Genomic DNA, 21,171 nt, shown 5'->3' with positions numbered 1-21,171 from the left:
CGTTTCTGTAGCTGATCCAGGTAACAAATAGTTCCAATTTTGGTAACTTTTGTTTTGAATTCGCTAACTTAGTCTGCTTTCAGCTCATTCGCTCAATGTTTTACTCGCTACCGCTATTGTTAAGTTGAATTCGCTAACAGGAAGTACATGTACGGCCCGTGTACTTATTGATCAAAGATCGGAGTTATCCTTTGTGACGCATTCGCTAATCAAGAAGCTGGATATTCAACTCAATAAAGTAGCTGTACCATTACATGGGATTGGTAATGTGTCAGCTGGGCATTCGCTTGGGTCATGCAAGATGACGCTGCATTCGCTACACAACAACGCTTCTATTAGTATCCAAGCCCATGTGCTTGCTCTCTTGACGGCAAACTTACCGTCATTTACGCTAACTAAGAAGAAATGGCCGGATATAACTGGGATACAACTCGCTGATCCAGACTTCTTATCATCACGACCTATTGACATCATTCTGGGTGCAGCACCAGCTGCACATATAATCAACGCTAAATTACGAAAAGGGAGTGACAATGACCCAATCGCTCAGTCAACATCGCTTGGCTGGATCATATATGGATCTGTGGACACCGCTACATCAAAATTGACCGCTTATGGTCATCATGTCACTGTTGATGATCAACTACAAGACTTGTTAAGCAAATTTTGGTACCAAGAAGAACCACAGACAGAATTCGCTACACGCTATACTGAAGAAGAAGAAGAGTGTGAACAACACTTTGTCAATACACACTACAGACAGTCTGATAATCGATATGTCGTTCGCTTGCCGCTTAAATCTTCGCCAAGTCAACTGGGTGATTCGCTCAGAGTTGCACAATACGCTTTGCTACGTCTTCGCAAACGATTGGAAGCTGATTTAGTCTACAAGAAGTTGTACCTCGACTTCCTGAAGGAATATGAAGACTTGGGACACATGAAACGCATTAAATTGAAGGATTTATCCCCTAACAGCTACCTGTCGCCCCATTATGGGGTTCTAAAAGTGCAGAGCACTACCACCAAGCTCAGGGTGGTATTAAATGGGTCCTGGAAAACAACATCTGGCGTATCTGTCAACGAGATACTTCATGTGGGCCCAAAGATTCAAGTTGACATCAGTGACGTACTTATTCGCTCCGCTGCCATCGCTATTTATTCGCTACTGACGTAACTAACATCTTTCGTCAGATTGCAGTTGACAAGGAAGATCATCATCTACAGTGCATACTCTGGTTTGACGAAGATGACATCCCAATAGTATTTGCACTCGCTACTGTTACATATGGAACAACTTCAGCACCATATCTCGCTGGGAGAGCACTTTTACAACTCGCTGAAGACGAAGAAAATAAATTTCCGAAGGCTGTCAAACCGCTAACTAATACACGCTACGTTGATGTCATCTATGGAAGTGCAGATGAACTCGCTGAGGCAATCCAAGTTGCTCTCGACATAAAAAATATGTGTGCCGCAAGATGTTTCCCGCTTGCCAAGTGGGCAAGTAATTCAACTGAATTACTCTCTTAAGTCGCTCCAGTTGAAACCCAAGAAGATACACCAAGAGAACGGGGATACTACCGTAAAAGTGCTCGGATTAACTTGGAATTCAACACAGGATAAATTCCAGTTCGGCTATTCGCTTCCAGAAGCATCGCCAACTACTAAACGCACAATCTTATTTGAAATTGCTCGCTTGTTTGACCAACTGGGGTTTTTGGCACCGATCATAGTGAGAGCCAAGGTGTTCATGCAGAAGCTCTGGCCGCAGAACTTCGACTGGGATGCTACGCTATCACCGTCGTTTCTTCAAGAATGGAATTTGTTTCGAGATGAACTACATCAGATCTCGAAAATTCAGATACCTCGCTGGAATCACGTAAAAAATGGTTTATCAATCGAATTACATGGATTCTCTGACGCTTCACAACTCGCTATGGCTGCTGTAGTTTATCTAAAAGTTACCGACACTACTGGAAGCTCCAATATTTCGCTAGTGTGTGCCAAAACACAAGTTGCACCACTAAAGCCCATAACTATACCAAGAATGGAGCTCAATGCCGCTGACTTACTCGCTCAACTGGTACTCTGCGTCAAGAAAGTCTTGGAACTGGAAAACATACCGATTTTCTTGTGGACAGACTCCGCTGTATCCTTAACGTCGATACGGAACAACCCAGAAAGATGGAAAGTCTACATTTGCAACAGAGTTACCAAGATTCAAGAATCGCTACCAAGTGTCAACTGAGATTTTGTTCCTGGGAAACTTAACCCAGCTGACTGCGCTTCAAGAGGTTTAACAGCAGCCAAACTAGAACAGTATTCGCTATGGTGGACGGGACCAAAGTGGCTCAGTCAATCAAAAGATAACTAGCCAACCTTTGATATCCCTACGCAGTCGGTATCACATTTTAAAGAACATCCAGGTCTAAGTTTTACCATCTTCAAGGCAGATTCACACCCGCTATACACGCTACTGGATAAATTCTCTACGTTGTCACCGTTACTTTGCGCTCTTGGAATCTGTCTTCGTGCCATCGCTAAATTTAAAAACGTGCCACATTCTACGCTGGCCACACCACTCTCTACAGTTGACCTGGAACTCGCTAAGACTTTGTTGATAAAGTATACTCAAAGTCAGTACTATTCGCAAGAGCTTAAGATTTTAAAGGATGGTGATTTTCTCCATAGAAATCATCGTCTCGCTAAATTGATTCCCTACGTCGACTACAACGGAGTACTCAGTCAGCGGTCGCTTGAAGAATTCGCTGCTGGATGAGGAACAAAAAGATCCAGCTGTTTTATCAAGGTCATCATGCTTAAGTACGCTATTAATAGATCATTCGCATCAGAGAATATTCCACGGGGGAACTCAATTGACTCTTGCTGATCTACGGAGATCTGTCTGGATAGAAAGTGGTCGAGTTCCAGTCAGATCACACATTCTTCACTGCGTCGTGTGCACGAGACATAGAGGTGTTCGCGCACGACAATTAATGGGACAATTACCATCCGCTCGTGTAAGACCATCTAAAGCATTCTTACACACTGGAATAGACTATGCTGGACCAGTAACACTGAAGACTTTCCAAGGTCGAGGTGCCAAAACCTATAAAGGATGGATCGCTGTATTTGTATGTCTCGCTACGTCCGCTGTATATATTGAAATTGTCACTGATTACTCTACTGACGCTGTCGTCGCAGCATTTCGACGATTCACTAGTAGACGAGGCACCTGCAGTACCCTATACTCGGACTGCGGTACAAAGTTTGTAGGAGCAGACGCCACGCTAAAGATAGAATTCTCAGCAGGATCGAGACAGCTAAAGGAACTTCAGTATTTACTCGCTACGGATGGCACAGACTGGAAGTTCAACCCGCCAAGCGCTCCCCACTTTGGTGGCAAGTGGGAAGCAGCCGCAAAGTCAATCAAGTTCCATCTCATACGAATTAATGGTGAATCGCTATTGACTTACGAACAACTCGCTACAGTCTTAACATAGATTGAGGCTGTGTTGAATTCAAGACCGATCGCTCCGCTATCTGAAGATCCTGCAGATTTAACCGCTCTAACTCCTGGACATTTTCTTATCGGTGAACCGCTAATCGCTGTACCTGGGCCCTCGCTACTGGAAAACAATTCAGCTACGTTGTCACGTTGGCAACAACTGCAACAAATGTTCCAGAGATTTTGGAGTAGATGGTCATCGGAATATCTACAAAGGCATCAATCAATATCCAAGTGGCATAATCCTCAAACCAACATTGAAGTTGGTTCATTAGTCTTGTTGACGGATGAAAGATTACCACCATCTAAATGGCCGCTTGCTCGAGTACTCGCATTACATCCAGGCAGAGATGGCCTGACTCGAGTAGTTACGCTGAAGACCGCTACCACGGAACTAGTCCGACCAATCGCTAAGCTATGTGTACTACCAGTTCACTCTCCAGAAGACAATCCAGTCGACACCGTCGCCAGCGCTGGGGAGAATGTTCAGTCACGAGTTTGACTAATTTGAATCAAGCTTCGTGCATTTCCGCTCGGTTCGGAAGAAGCCGAACTCGCTACTGACTGAAGGTCAGAATAGTGCCAGGTCACTAGCTATTTGGGCCCAGTACATACAATTTCTAATTCAGAACCGTGTCAAGACGCCTTGAAAACCCGCTACAAACTGGCCAATCACATAATTCGTTTTATATTGGTCAGCCAATGAAAGAGTTCGCTATCAACTGCTACCTGTTGGCGCGCTTTTAAGCCAATGGGAAAATTCGTTATACGCAGCAAGGCTGCCACATCGACACCAAGCTTCTCGACGACTCAACGACACTACCATCTTTTTTGATTCTACTACGTGCTTTCCTACTTGTTACCTCGTACTCTTGAAATCGCTTCGCTATTCTTTTGTGATATTAAACTAAACCGCTACGCTAATTTCTCTCTTTATTTAGTCAGTATACTAAGGCTGCTATTTACTGAGAGAAAATTAATTAATTGTGATTTATAATTCATATTATAAATAATTGCCGCTTAGATAATCGCTCGGACCACGTGTCAATTATATACGTGAATCTTATCACTAAAGTTGCATTCGCAATCGCGTGTCTGTTATGTCGCATTCGCTATTATGCATAATTTCTTACAATTTAAGGTGTAAATAAGTGTAAATAAATCTCTCATTTATTGATTGATAAAAACTGTGTAATTTTTAATTGTTTAATTCCTTACGCCTAAACCAGATCCATTTTAGATTATTCGCTCACTTTACGATTAACAATAATTAATATAAATAATTCAATTAATTCAATTCTAAAATTAATCATATGATTTTAAATATTAAAAAAATAAATCGCAAAATTTGAAATAATTTTTAACAACAAAGTACGGCGCTCGCATTTTCCCACCACTTTTTCGCACGCGCATAAGCAAGTTGAAGTTTCTTTGCAATTGGATACTTTTTTTTAGAAACGTTTTTGCGCATGCGCAGATTTAAATGCGCACTGGTTCTGCACGCATTTGTTTTACGCGCCAGTATTCAAATAAAAATTTTCTAGAGAAACACTCAGTGATATTTTTTATTTTCTCTTCACTCAATTTTTTCTCATATTTTTCATAAGTAAACGCACATGTTTTCTTAAGCATTGATTAAACTTTTTACATATTTTTATTTTGAGTCAAATGGTTCTTTATTTTTTTCAATTTCAAATTAACTTCTAGCGATTAATTAATTAATTGAACAGCGTTAAAATTTTTCAAATTTTTTTTTTTAAATTGATTTTTACAGACTCTTCCAATTTATTATTTTACAATGCCCAATAAGAAACAGAAAACCTACCGGAGCGTTCTGCAATTTCTAAAAAATGAAAGTTTTCTGGGCTGGGTACCAGAATATATCATTTCTGATTGGGAAAGAGCAATCAGAAATGAAGCCGAGGCTATATATCCTGCTGCTGACCCGATTGGTTGTTTTTTTCATTACACTCAAGTAATTATAATATATTTGACTTTAAGGGAAGGGTTCTTAAAATGGACTCTAAATCTGTTGCAATTTAATGATTCATTTTTTTAATAGGCAATTCAAAATAACTTGAAAAACGGGGACTCGTGACAATTTTAAAAAATTATTTAGAAGCGCAAATTAAAAAAAAATAAATCATGGCATTTCTACTAGCTCCGGCAAATGAGATTGTGATGTTATTTTTAAATATTGTTAATAAAAAACACCTTAATCAGCTATAACTTTCAACGATTTTTTCGGGTACATCTTTGAACAGTGGCTGGTAAAAATTGAGCCCGAAAAATTATCAGTTCGTGGCAAGAGCAACGTTGGAACTAACAATCCATCGGAATCAATTAACCGGGATTTAAATCAAGGATTAAGTACGATAAAGAAGCCAACATCAATGCAATTTACAAGTATACTTTCTGTGATTATCTTTGTTTTATTCCCTGATTCAGAAATCTCATTTGAAATGATTCAATTCATGCTTAAGTGTATAACTATAGATAGTCAATTTTCCCAACTCGAATTGTTTCAGATCGTGTTTGAATCGTTTCAAATTAGTTTTCTCAATGAGAGTCTTTACATTGCTTAAAAAACCAAAAGATTCCCATAGCTGTCTGCTTAAAAAATCCTATAGATTCTTATAATTGTACGGATAAGGCCCTATACTTAACTATAGAACTTTTCATGGAACTCATTCATTCTTATAAAATTTCTATGAAAATTTATGAGAATCTTTTGTATTCTTTGAAATTTTCTAAACGGGCCTGTATGTATAAAGCTTAAACTGTATAGCACTTTCTTACTGACTTAATTCATTCCCATACAATCTATATCATATATATATATATATATATATATATATATATATATATATATATATATATATATATATATATATATATATATTAGGGTGTCCGTTATTTACCAAGTTGGCTATTTTGGCTTGGGCATAGTCAAAATCGTTTCTTTGTGACCTAAAAGCAACTCTAGGGAAGAGAAAAAATTTTTAGGATGCCGTTTAACCCTGCCTGCACAACGATACTTTTCCCATTTAATTAACATGGGGTTTTAAGACTTTCTAGCAAATAATTTTTATATGCCTCATTATACTCTTCAACTGACCAATAAGACTCGATTTTGCTTCTATTATGATCCCTTCAGATGGAGAAATTTTCATATTGGCGTAAAAAAATTATCACATAAGTTTTACTCAAGTTAAAATTCGTCATTATCGATTTTTCGAAGTATTTTGGTTGATCTCCTTATTATTTAATTTTTATTTTGTTTTTCATTCTAAGTTTTTTATTTTAAGCGTTTAATGTGACCTCAACAATGATTTAAAATTATAAATGACTTGAATATCTACGACAAAGTTATCGACTCAAGAACGGTAATTCTGTAATTGCCAACACAAAAAAATTAAAAAACTAGATACTTTGACTTCGTCGCCCTCTGGGGGATGGTCGTTGAAGAAAATTGCAATTAGTCACTTAATTTATTGTGATTGTTATTCTTTCAAAAGTAATTTTTCTATTTTCAGCTAGTGATCTCTACATTTTTTAATTTATTCTGTAATATTTTAATATTACAGAATTTCTCTTAATGACTAAGCTCAAATTAATAAAGTAGTGAATCAAAATTATAAAAAATTAATCGACATATATCAAAAAAATATCTTTCTAACCTCGAAAGCTCCAATCTACTGAAAATTGAAAACTTTAATCATGAGCTCAGAAAAAAATTTGCGAGAACCGATTTTTTTATTGGGTTATCTTATGGATGATATAATTGTTAATAAATTACCTTCTAATGAACAAGTTTTAAAGTTGCTTTTCCATTATACGAAAAATGTGAAAAAAAACAGTGCATGAAGGATGCCAGATGACTATTGAAAAAGTTAAAAAATTTTGGATACTTGCTGGTATTTTTATATTCGATGATAAACGCTGTGTTCAAAAACTACAAAAATTATATGACGAATACAGAAATTTGAATAAAAATGCTGGTATGCCATTCAATCAGAAAAGAGAGCAAGAATTTCCAATCAAATTACAAAGCTTATTTGACATAGCTCATAGTAAAGTTTTTGAAATGGTCAACGATGAAATAAAAAATTTTCTAATCGATCAAAGATCAGCAAGACAATTTCATTTGAATTTAGTTAATCAACAAGAAAATTCAACTAAGTTATCTGGTAATAGCAATAAAGTATTAGTTATTTAATGAATAAAACGTTTACAAAATACCTAATTTACTTCTTTATGTGAATAAATATTTAAAATATATTTTATTTCAGACAATCGACTTGATGGTTCCCCTGTTGAAGTATTAAATCCTGATAATTCGCTTGTTGTTAATTATAATCAGCCCGCCGAAGTGTTAACTTCTGACAACATTGAAACAGCTGGACCTTCTAATATAGAACACCAGTTAAATGATGCTGAACCACTAAGGGAAAATTCAGGTATTAGGTTTAACTTCGATTAGTACTTTGAATTTTTTATTATGCATTGATCTAATAATGATGGATATTATATTTTCGTTAAGATAACTATTTGCCGCCGAGTTTGACTAGCAGAAGTGAAACAATGTCTAGTGCAGAAACTTTAACTTTTTCGACACCACCTAGTCAACAGTCAGAATTCGATCCAGGTGGAAGATATTACAATAAAAAGAATGAAAGAGGAACTGTTAACATTATGACAGAGAACGTGGTTGCTGCATTGGATAATTGTAAAGTCTCTTATAGAAATTCCGTCCGTATAATATCTGCAATCTCTGGAGCTCTAAATGTTGATACCAAGACTTTAATTTTAAACAAAACCTCTTTTAACGAACAGCGAAAAAAAATTCGTGAAAAAACAGCTTCAAAACTCCAACAATTATTTGGTGACGTCCAGTTTACTGCCGCTGTTCTTCATTGGGATGGTAAGCTCATACCAGATACGGTTTCATGTAAGCAAGTTGATCGGGTCCCTGTGTTAATTAGTGATAATGGAGTGGAGAAACTTTTGAGTGTACCTGCTTTACCTGATGGAAAAGGAAAAACTCAAGCTGAAGAAATTTATAGTGTTCTTAATAATTTAAGCTTAACAGAATCGATAAAAGCACTGTGTAGTGATACAACTGCTTCCAATTCAGGTTGCAACAATGGAGCCGCAGTATTATTAGAGCAAATGCTAGAAACGGATTTATTATGGCTACCGTGCCGACACCACATATATGAGTTAACTTTGACCAGTATTTTCACTACCAAACTTCCAGGTACTACAGGACCAAACGTTCCTTTGTTTAAAGAGTTTCAGCGCTGCTGGAGTACAATTGATAAAAATAAATTCAAAGATGGATTAAAAGGAAATAAAATTCACAAAAAATTGATCAATCAAGTTGACGAAATCGATCTAATCATCGGAAACTTATTAGCAACTGTTTTACCCCGCGACGATTACAAAGAGCTTCTTGAACTGTCCAGAATATTTCTTGGTACCGTCGACCATCAAAATGTCAATTTTTATAATCCTGGAGCTTTCCATCACGCTCGGTGGATGTCGAAAGCCATTTACTCATTGAAAATTTACATTTTTTGAGATGTTTTTGATCTTTCAAAAGAGGATGAAAAAAGTTTATTGGACATTTGTTTATTCGTAGTATTTATCTATGTGAGATTTTGGTATACGGCACCTCTTGCTATAGCTGCTCCAAACCAAGATTTACAATTTTTGAAAGCAGTTTTTGCCTATAAAACAATTGATAAATGTTTATCCGAAGCGGTTTTGAAAAAAATTAAAAATCATTTATGGTACTTGAGCCCAGAAGTGGTGGCACTTTCTTTTTTTGATAAAAATATATCAGATCACATCAAACGCAGAATGGTCAAAGCGTTGTCGATAGATATGGCTTATGAATTTGGTTGTCCTAAAAAGTATTTTATAAACAATGATAGTGATTTAAAAAATTTACAAACAAAGGAAATTGATTATTTTGTAAATTGTAATACTTTAGAATTTTTTAAGAGGTTTAATATTAATACGAGCTTTTTCGAATTAGAAGTACAGACGTGGCATGAAAATAATGATTATTTAAAAGGATTAGAGATCGCTAAGAATATTAAAGTTGTTAATGATGTAGCAGAGAGAGCTGTACAATTGACTCAAAAATACATTAATGTATTAGCTAAAGATGAAAATCAAAAACAGTATCTTCTCCAAGTCATAAAAGAGTATAAAAATGAATTTCCAAATGCTACTAAGGAATGCCTGACGAAAAAGTTGAAAGTTCAATAATTTACCTGTGTATCAAATTGAGATTTAATAAAAATTTGTGTTTTGAAATTTGTATTTATAGCTTATTTTATGATCAAGAATTTGCAATAGAGGAAAAATCGATAATGACGTATTTTGACTTGAGTTAAACTTAGGTAAGAATTTTTTTGCGCCAATATGAAAATTTCTCCATCTGAAGGGATCATAATAGAAGCAAAATCGAGTCTTATTGGTCAGTTAAAGAGTATAATGAGCCATATAAAAATTATTTGCTAAAAAGTCTTAAAACCCCATGTTAATTAAATGGGAAAAGTATCGTTGTGCAGGCAGGGTTAAACGGCATCCTAAAAATTTTTTCTCTTCCCTAGAGTTGCTTTTAGGTCACAAAGAAACGATTTTGACTATGCCCAAGCCAAAATAGCCAACTTGGTAAATAACGGACACCCTAATATATATATATATATATATATATATATATATATATATATATAAGGGTGATTCATTTCTGCAAAAGTTTTTTTTTTCTAAGTGCTCAAGCGAAATCTCAATCTACATCGGAAAAAAAAATTCTCATCAAATATGAGCTCTTGATTCCAATACTAAGTACTTATTATTTCAATTTGATTTTTTACCATTAAAAATACACGTAAATTAAATTACTTTTTATTCAACTTTCTAATACTCAGGTGCGTTTCATGATATCAACGTGGTTTTGGTCGCAAATTGTAGGGCATTTGGTGTTCTTCAAAAGTACCTATAGTTACTTAGCTGTTATTCCAGCGGTTTCACTTGTGTCCGTTGCGGAACTCATTTTTCCTATAGATTGACATATATTGGCTTGCAGAATGTAAACCAATGAAAGTACACTGAAAACGCTAATGAAAATTTCATAGGAAATTTTATTCCCTTCAAAAAAAGTCCTATGAGTCAAGCCGCTAAAGTCCATTGTTTCCGAGTTATAATTATTCTAGTAATTTGAAAAATAAAATATCAATTGTAATTTTTTTTTATATTATATTTTTTAAATTACTAAAATGATCAATCGTAATTTATTGTATGTAAATTTATTTTTTGTGTTCTTATGTAAATACATTTATCATTAATTTAAATTTTTTCGATGTTGTAAATATTTAAATTCATTTTCTGTTTTACCAACTTTATTAATAATCTATCCCCACTTCAGAAATGTTCCTAGATCGGAAGCTACAAGTACCAACTTAAAAAAACGTTTAACAAAACACCCACTGGGTAAATGCGCCAGATCCATCTATCGATAGTTTCTAGCTCACTCAAGTAAAAACATTTCTTTATTCCATGAATTTCCGATCATTAAAGGAATTTTTATTGTTTAATACGCCTTTACCGTCATCAGCATTTGTAGAGAGACTTTTCTCGTATGCTACCATGTTTAACTTGTCAAATTTTAACAGATTGACAGACACAAATTTCGAACGGTGAGTTGTAATGAAATGTAATGCTAGTGCTGCAAAACAAAAAGATTAAGATGTTAAATAATAAATAATATTTGGAAAAAAATATTAATATTTTGCCACTTATTACAAATTTTAGAAAATAATTGGAAATATTTCTCCTCTTATTAAAAATTTTTCAAAAAAATTATTAATTTTTTCTGGCTAATTACTAATTTTCCGGAAAAATAAATAATTTTTATCAGCTAATTACAGATTTTCTAAAAAAATTAGTTATCTTTACCGGCCAATTACTGATTTTTTAAAAAAATTAAACATTTTTCCCGGCTAATTACTAATTTTTCGGAAGATTAGGTAATGAAAATAGATAGATTTTTTTTTTTTGCCGATCATTGCGCGGAAAATTGACCACAATAAATCTAATATTGTGCTCTTCGATAAAACCAATCGCACATTTTTGTCATTGAGTTTTCAGCCAAGCTTGTACATATTATTGACGTTCTAGGAGGGATGAAGCAGACTTCTTTGTCTGCCTTGGCTAGAATACCAACTTGTTCATCGCAAGTAGAGTTTCTGGCATCGCGGATGCAGAAGGCTGTAATTCTCAGATCCTTCTGTTTACTTAGGCAGCAAAACTTGGCCTGCTGCGCATACTGAACCTCTTATTAATGAAGCATCGCAGCAGTATCGATTTGGCCCTCCGATGAGGCCCTAGATAAAGTCGGACTACCGAGGATAATTCCCTGAGAATTTACCTGTAAAGAATAATAACATTAATAATAAAAGCTTGGAAAATCTAAATGAGCATACCTTAATCGCAATAAAACAATAAAAATGCGTAAATGAGAGTGCTCACGCCTAAGACATGCAATTATTTTGTTCAATTTGATGATAATAAAAAACTTGCAGTCCTTTATTATTTATTCTATTAATTTAATATTAATAGCGAACGAAGTTTTATCTTTTATCTTATATGATGAAATTAAATCGATAACGGAATTTGACTGTTATTTCGTTTGAGGCTTCACGGTTACGATTTTATTCTTTATTATTCGTTTTTTTGTTTGAATTTTCCCGCGAGTGGTGTTAACTCCTCTGTAGGTCGAGCTAAAAATAATCTTAACAGATGATAAAAAAGTTAGTAATTATACCATCATGTATGCATAGTTTCTGCTTAATCATAGTTATTTCAATTCTATTTTATGAAAAATAATATACATGGCTGCCGAAATCGCAGAAAATTCACTGAACTGACAGTCGAAAAAAATTAACTGCATTGAAACGGAATTATTTTGACACACAATTTTCACAAGGGTCTTAGCAAATTTCCTAAGGAATAAAACGAAAAAAAATATATAGTGTAAATAATTTTTGACAAAGTAGTTGTGTTATCAAACCCAGTGCTTCTGAGCATATCACGCTCTTATTTGTTTAATTCGTCAGAAAAACGAGTTTTTCCTGAGAAATCGTGTTGAATCTATAACAAAATCTATTTAACGTGTTCTGTAGTTATTATTAATTTTAATATGCTATTTATACAAAATTTGATTCGTTTAAATTATGAAAATCACGTTTTAATTGAAATGACGATTTTTAGGCGAAAATAGAGCATACCTACGCGTTTCGCACTGGAAGCATGCAATAATAAATGGCCGATAAACTTTACATGAATTATCGGTTTCACGTTTTTCATATGTTATAATTAAACAAAAAGAATTTAAATAGTGATTATCAAAACAGATCTTACGATAAAATATACGAAGCTATTCTAAAGTTAAAATAAACTAACAATTGTTATACATCAACAAATACATATATTTAGATATATAGTTGCATATGTTATACACATACATTCATTTATTATCTCATTTTATCAATATTTATTTAATATAATATTTAAAAGTTTAGAAAATTAAGTATGTTTGACGAATTTAAAGTGTTTGAGTTTTCGGTAATGTAAATTTACCCCCCCCCCCCCCCCCCAAGTGAAAGCAGCACTACTTTAATGCTAAAGGATGTGACTGTTAATATCTTGAGTGAGCCGTATCAAATATAAAATTAAGCGTATCATAATTTGATTAGTTAAAAGAAAAAAATCAAACATTCATTGAAAAACGAGCAACGTAGTACTAATTCCACCAAGGCATAAATTAAAAAAAATTATTTACAATATTGATGTCACATTTACAATTCTAATAATTTTTAATTGATTAATAAAAGTTCAATACGATTATGATTGTTGAAAGTCATTTCATACTTTCCAAAAGTGGGGGGGGGAACTATCTGAGAGTACCCTTAATAACATAATTATAACAATTATTATGTACAAGAATTGAACCTTACTTCAATTTAACCTAACAAACGAAACCTGAAGTAAAAAATATAGCAGAGAGAGCGCAGTTTTTAAATTGGTTGTTTAATTTAAATTTATAATTATTTACAAAGTACTGTATTACGATGTGTTCTAATATATTTAAATTCATAAATAATTATCGATCAACCATAAATTTTGTATTAAGGTAAAAGACCCATTACCTGATTACTTTTCATTGGAGTTAAATTAAACCGTTCAATATAAACTGGTGAACAAAATGAAAAATCATACTGTTTTTTTCCACGGAATAATGTTTATTTAAAGAGAAATATTGACAATTAATTATTATTGATTCTTTAAATAAGATCGTTGAGGTTACCGTTAGTCGCTTACTAAAAGTTGTGATGTACCGTGACTCGATCGATGCCTTTCCCTATACTCGTTAAAAAGCAATATTAATTTAATAATGATAAGTTTTTAGATTTTCAGAATAATTCACTAAAAATATATCACTTTAGTCATTAATAAAATGAAATTTAACAAATTCTAAAAATATACTTGACATATAGTTTTAACAATTCTTAAAAAATTAAGCGTAACGTAAATTGAACGTAACTTTGAAAACAGTTTCTTGATTTAAATTTATAATGAATTGTAAAACACTTTTATACGCCATATTAAAATATATTTTAATTTAAAAATAATTATTAATTAATGATAATTTTTTTTACTTATAATTTTTTTCTGTAAAAATAATAGAAACTCATTATTTGGTTAAAGTGAGTGACTAATCGTACTGATCGAGTTTATAGACTTGCCTTGATTTAAAATTATTTATACAAATATTATAAAAAAGCGTCAATCAGTTATAGTCAGCGACTAATAAAACTGACAAGATTTGAGATCTTTAATCTTCTATTAAACGATAGTAATTTACGTGAAACGAAATATTCAATTAAACCGTTGACTAAACAAAGTTTTAATTTAACTGAATAAAGAGAGAATACGCGAATTGTACAGTTCAATTGAACGGATAGAAATAAAGATGTCGGGAATCAGCGAATTATAAGCATCGCGTTATTAAATTTAAAAAATCTTTTACCTATCTCTTTAGCTATTAGCTCCAGAGTCCCTAACAGTTTACCCGGCGCTCGATGCTATTAGCCACTCCGAGCACGCCTAAAAGAATTTGATACCAATAGCACTTGAATAGGAGATTTAGAATGCCCGGATAGTTGTTTTCTTCACACTAAATAGATTTAGAATATTAATGTCAGTGCGAACACAATATTTTCTTCCCACTAAACTAATACATAGCATCAGATTAGCGTGAACGAAGACAGGTAAGCACTTACCAGAACCAACGGCATCCTCAACGGATTAAAAGTGTCATCAATAATAATGCTAGAATCGCGTTTAACAATTCTAAAATAATACTCTGCAATTGAAAAAAAACGCACGTCCTTAGACACCTAGCGGTGAACAACGAACTACGGCGTTAAAGCTCGCACCCCGCTGTAACTCACCATTATGCGCTGTAATTACTGTTTTATTTTTTATTTCTTTGCCGTCTCCGATTATAAATTCAAATTGGTGAACTGTGAGACAGTGTGATCAGCGAAAATTGTAAACCACTTCAGGCTGAGTGGCAAGTCTAATTCTATACTGTTGAACTATAATACACCAATGTGAAACAGAATTATTATTCCATATAAGAATATGCAATTCTTTTCATTTTTTTTTTTTTGTAATATCTTTCACTTATTTATACCTCTTACTCTAACATTTTTAAGTCTATGGGTACAGAAAGAGACAGATGTCAAGAACAGGGACTTCTCGAAGGCCCATATTTACCTACCTGTTTTCCTTTTGCATTAATATCCCGGACATACCCTAAAACCACGCAGGTCAATAACCGAGACAGTCTATCATACTTCCACTCGGTACGAAATAGACCTATTTAGTGGTTTCATGCGTTTTGATCCCCGAACAGAATATCCCCAGACAAAATATCCCCAAGACAAAATATCCCTGAGACAAAATATCCCCGGGCAAAATATCTCCGGACAAAATATCTCGATGACAAAATATCATCATGCAAAACTTAATTTTTTTTCAATTCATATTCCGATTATAAAAGATTAAATACTCGAATATTCTCATGTAGTTTACATAAAAAAATCAAATCAACAACTTATTACAAGTATATAATATTCTGATATTTTTATTCTATTACGTAAGTTCAACATTATAAAAATATTTTCTTATTATTATTGTCATGAACATTTATACTTTTGAACCTATTCGAAAATAAACAGACACATATGCTTACTATCGTGCTGTGCCCTTTTTTCATGGATTTTATGTGTGTTTATTCGAAAATAAATTCATACGAATGTATGAAAATATACATTGCAACGGGTTTTTCACCACCGGGGATCTACCGGAGTGAAGTCCGAGTACACTTATTATTTGACAACCTTGGTCAGAACTTTTCAAGTTGGGCGCCAGGTGATTTTATAATCACCAAATAAATAATTATCAAAAAAAAATGTCGGCTCAGGGTGGCGGATCGGGGAAAGGCCAATCAGTTAAGGTTACGATAAAATAATTGATCAGAATTAAACAAATCAGTTGTATATTCAATGGACAAAATCATTGATGGGTTTCACACAAATTATCGGTTACACAAAAACAATAAATGCCGGTGTCGGCTTGACTCGAGATAAACCAAAGTACCACAAAACGTAGTTGATCGAAACAGTCAGTTCATTGCTCACTACTTTCTTCTTTCTTCGTGGGGATTTATCAACATCTGACTCATCACTGCAACTATGCATATTCGTTAATATTTGCTCAACTCACAACGTCACACAATAAAAAAGAATCTAATCAGATAAGGAATGAACTAGATAATGACGTATAAATTATTGTTTCAAATCGACAAAGCAGTTACGGGGATTCCCCAGTAAAAATAAAAAAGCAAACCATAGAGAATGTCGGTAAAATATTGCCGGAACGACCTACCACTAACGCCATCTATTAAAATATCATCTGACCATTACTTTCGGTGCAATAGTAGCAGGTTTTACTGAAGCTGACTTAGTGTACAGACAAATAAAATAGATGACGCTCGCATCTTGCATAAAAACTGTAGAAAACTGTAGATTTCGAGGCTTAAACTAAAAACTGAGAGAATTTCCTAAAAACTGTAGATCTACAGTTAAAACTGTTGGGTTGGCATCACTGACGAGACGGCCGATGCGAATGAGAAACAGATAATCCGTAATTCTCAGAATTGTTCGATGAAATAAAATAAAATAAAATACAAATTAATATTCTATTCGGCAACGCGTTTAAATTGCACTATCCGATAATTATTATACGTAATTAATTATTAAATTCATTATTTATTCATTACACACAACACGTTTCACTAGTTCGGTAAACACAATCAGTCGGTCGTACACTGTCTTTAGTTCTCGTGCCGAGGCTTCGGCTTCTTCACTCGGTCGCAAAACTCGGATTGTTGTTCACCCGAATATTCGGATTATTACACTCGTAATAATGAGTCCTCGCGATATAATTGATCTCCCGTAAATCAAACTCGTTCTTTTTTTTTTCGTCGTCAATCGAATTCATCAAAACGTGGCCGTTCCGTTCGAAGTCTCTCCCGGATCTCTCGTAACCATCCATGCGTTCAATCGTTTGCTCGGTCGAAGTCAACATTTTTGCCTCTAGGTGTCACTAGAAATTACTTATCCGGTAACTATTTCTTATTTGAAATAAATTCAAACCACGAGTCGATGTCGAATTTTCCATCATGTTACAACATATATATATTTATGAGTTCTTTCAAAATATACACTCATGCTATAAATTAAAGAAACGGAAAAATTTCAGAAATTTCTTATTTCTTTATTATTAATAAGACTGTAACTTCGTAAAAAACAATCATATCGGGATTTAAAAAAAGGGTTTTTTCTACTTTTATTTGATTTTTGCGTCGGTTATTCAGTAAATGTGAGGGAAAGAGAAGAAAAGACGAAAAATTTCCAAAGAACTCAAAGAAAAGAAAAATTGAAACTTGTTTTTTGTGGTCGAAAATTTTTTTTTGACATTTTTTGGAAATTTTTCGTTTTTTTCTCTCTTCCCCTCACATTCACTGAGTAACCGACGCAAAAATGAAAAAATAGTAGAAAAAAAATTATTTTTTTCATTGTGATAATCATTACACAATTAAAGGAACAAAGCTTTTTCCTCTACTTGCTTACCAAAACTTTGATCGATCACCCCAAAAAACAGTTCGATACATCAAAATGAAAACTTACAGGGTTATTGGAGGTACACTAAGCTAAAAAAAGTCCCTTGCAACATTCGTCTTTTCATCAATATTTACAGAGTAGCGGTTGATTAACTAAGAAACCAAAGAAAGTCTTTTTTTTTTGTATTGACTTCTAATGGATGTTGAAAACAAAAAAAATTTTTTTTTTTTTTCAAAAAATGATGATAATTTTCTAGTGAATTTATTCAAGTCTTTAACGCCGCCCTCAAATTCACTCTGCGATCATTGGTACAAGAAATATCGATAATCAAAGCCAAAAGAATGATTTTTTTTTTTGAAGGCTGATATCTGCAACAAATCGTTCCACGAGGTTAAAAAGAGGCCAAACTAAAGCGGAATAAATTTGTTAAACGACCTATGCATTGCTTCAGTTAAAAAAATTTTTTCGCAGCCCGTGGACTCTCAAAGAAAAGAAAAAATTGAAAAAATTTTTGTCTCACTGTATTTTTCATGTTTGTGCAATAGCTAAAGCTCCAAAAGAATTTTGATGACAATGCGCCAAAACTAGAAATTTCAAGCTATAAAACGCTTTTTTTAAATCCCGATACGATTATTTTCATGAAGTTACAGTCTTACAAAAATCAATAAGAAATTTCTAAAATTTTTCTGTTCCTTTAATTTATGGCATGAGTGTATATATGCAAATTACTCGCTGCGTAAAAAATTAATCAATAATCAAGAGAATATTTCATCAAAAGTTCATTTTGACTTAATGATATTTTGTCCGGAGATACTTTGTCCGGGGATATTTTGTCTGGGGATATTTTGTCGGGGATATTTTGTCCGGGGGTCAAAACGCCTGCTACCCTATTTAGTATCCAGATCTTCAACATTCTGACACTAGCTACGTGACGGTCCTATTAAGCTCCTTACTTGAGTTATAGAATAAATATTTTGGGTAGTTTTCTACTAAATGATTAATTAATAATATCCATTCACCCGTCGCCATCACTCACTCCGATCGTGACTATTTAAATAATTTAAAACTCGCAGTAAACAGCAAATTATAAATTGATAAAAAATTGCATTCAGTGCAATCCTATCGGTATTTCAATCTAATAATTTTTAATTTTGAATTATCGACATTCGAAAATCTCACCCCAAATTGAATTGTTAATTTTTCAAATTAAAACTAAACATTTTACATTAAATTACTAAAAAGAAATAAAATTTATAGCCCGTGGCTTTATCTAGTTCACTGAGTAATAATTCGAAATTGCATTACTTTTACATGGTTCTATTTAACGAACAAAATAAGTTCGAATTCAAATAAATTATTTAAAATTTGCAGCAAACAATAGATTATTAAGAAATATATAATTCAATTCAGTATGATATTATCAGGATTACAATGGTATAATTTTTTATTATTAGTTTTCAATATTCGAATATCTCCTCTAAAATTAAATTTTTCAACTTAAAACTAAACGTTTCACATTAAATTAATGAAAAAAAAATCTGTCTATCGGTTGACCCTGCGGGCCAGCCCCAAAACTTCCCGCTATTTTCGAGCTTCTTGAGCTCGAAAACATTGTTGTGAAAACATTTTCAAGCTCTTCGAGCTCGAACATACTTTTGTATGCCGTTGTTTTCGAGAAAAATCATTTTTACCATTTCTTTCTCCCACGATATCTCTTAGACAAATCACCGGATTTTGATGTTTGAGGTGGCAATCGACGCGTTTTAATTAATTTCAAAGCTGAGTAGATTTTAAAATAGTTTGGTTGAGTTGTTTCAAAAATATTCGCAAAAAACTGTTTTTTACCATTTCTTTTTCCCACGATAACTCTCGAACAAATTATCTGATTGAGATGGCTAAGGCAGCAATCGACGCGTTTTATTGAGTACTAGAGCTGATTAGATTTTAAAATCGATCATATAAGTCGTTTCTGAGAAATCAATAAAAAACTAAAGAAAAAAAAATGTTTTTTTTGCGTAATTGGCCAATATCTTCGAGTCTACTCGATCAAATGATCTCAAATTTTCAGAAAACTTGATGGCCAAAAAGGTCTTTCGATTGCTGCCTTAAACATCCAAATCGGTTAATTAGTTAAAAAGTTATAATGAGTGTAATTACTAACACACACACACACACACCCACACACACACACACACTCATTAAGACACTCGGACATCATTCTGAAAATAGTTAGAATAGCTTCTTAGGACCTCAAAACGTCAACATCTGATGAAATTTCGATTTTTGAAAATCGGGGTAAAAGCAATAACTTCCTGAATTTTTCAAAAATCGTCGATTTTCTTAGAAGCAAGTTAAAAATAAAATTTATATGGAGTTTCACAGGTATAATAAGACAATTTTTGTACGCTCATTTATGAAATTACGGTGTTATTAAAAATATGTAAATACTAAGGACATTGTCAGATAACACTCTCACTTGTTAAAAATATTCATAATCTTCAACAGTCATAACGATATTAAAATTAAAAGTTTATAGATTATTTTAAAAAAATGAATATGGTAGTTGAAAAGAAAACAGTGTAGTTGCGACTTCAACAAAGTACAGATTTATAGGGAAAATTAGTTGCTATCAATTAAGGGTCAAAGAAAATTTTGTAAATAAATTTTATCCCACAAAATTTTAAGCTGCGGGTTATAATATTGGGATAAAGATTGAGCTGTTATCACCGTAATTTTTTGGATAAAATCGCAGGCCTTTACTTCCGTTTAGGTCACCCCGCTGATTGGTTTAAAAATGCCGCAAACATTTTCCTCATAACTCATAAAACTCGAGAAAATACATGCAATTTACCCGCGAGATCGTTTAAGCCAAAAATAATCGTGATACGTGCACATAGGTAACGTTCGCTACGTTCGTGTATTGATGAATTACCATATATCAATATCTTAGTAAAATTAAAATTATCTAATAATTAATTTTATTAAATATCGTAAGATGGACGGTTGCGTATAGGTACAACTAATTTATAATTTTATGGCTCCTTCAGTGTTAGGTATGAGACAGGATGTGATGGAGGTGCCTCACTGACGATTCCACCATCGCATCGGGGATGAAACCTATCATTGTTTCCGGGAACTTAGTTCGTTAAAGATTGTTATTTGGTATATTGATTGTATTATTACACTTAAAAATTCGCGCGTTAATCTATTGTTAAGTAACCAATCAATTATCGATAAATTAAAATGTGTACACGCGTAGTGTGGTTTATACTATAACATCAAAAATAACGGCTTATACGGCTTTTCCGGTGAAAATCATTATTAAACATCTTATTTATATATAAAAATATGAGTTCTGCTAAATGTTCGGGAGATTATAAGGGATGACCTAATTAG

The 21,171-nt window shown here is 33.4% G+C and overlaps 1 protein-coding gene across 3 annotated transcripts in view; it reads left to right on the top strand.

Annotated features, from left to right (window-relative positions):
- Positions 1 to 21,171, top strand: part of LOC103570454 (uncharacterized) — a 117,043-nt gene that overhangs the window by 49,890 nt on the left and 45,982 nt on the right. For all 3 annotated transcript variants that reach the window (XM_053741321.1, XM_053741322.1, XM_053741320.1), the window contains 2 exons: positions 5,283 to 5,483; positions 5,571 to 5,914. The gene's annotated coding sequence lies outside the window, so the exon portion shown is untranslated. The remainder of the gene's footprint in view (positions 1 to 5,282; positions 5,484 to 5,570; positions 5,915 to 21,171) is intronic.

The sequence above is a fragment of the Microplitis demolitor genome, chromosome 8 (assembly GCF_026212275.2).
Source record: "Microplitis demolitor isolate Queensland-Clemson2020A chromosome 8, iyMicDemo2.1a, whole genome shotgun sequence".
Classification (NCBI taxonomy): Eukaryota; Metazoa; Arthropoda; class Insecta; order Hymenoptera; family Braconidae; genus Microplitis; species Microplitis demolitor.
This window is presented reverse-complemented; position numbering and strand designations above follow the sequence as displayed.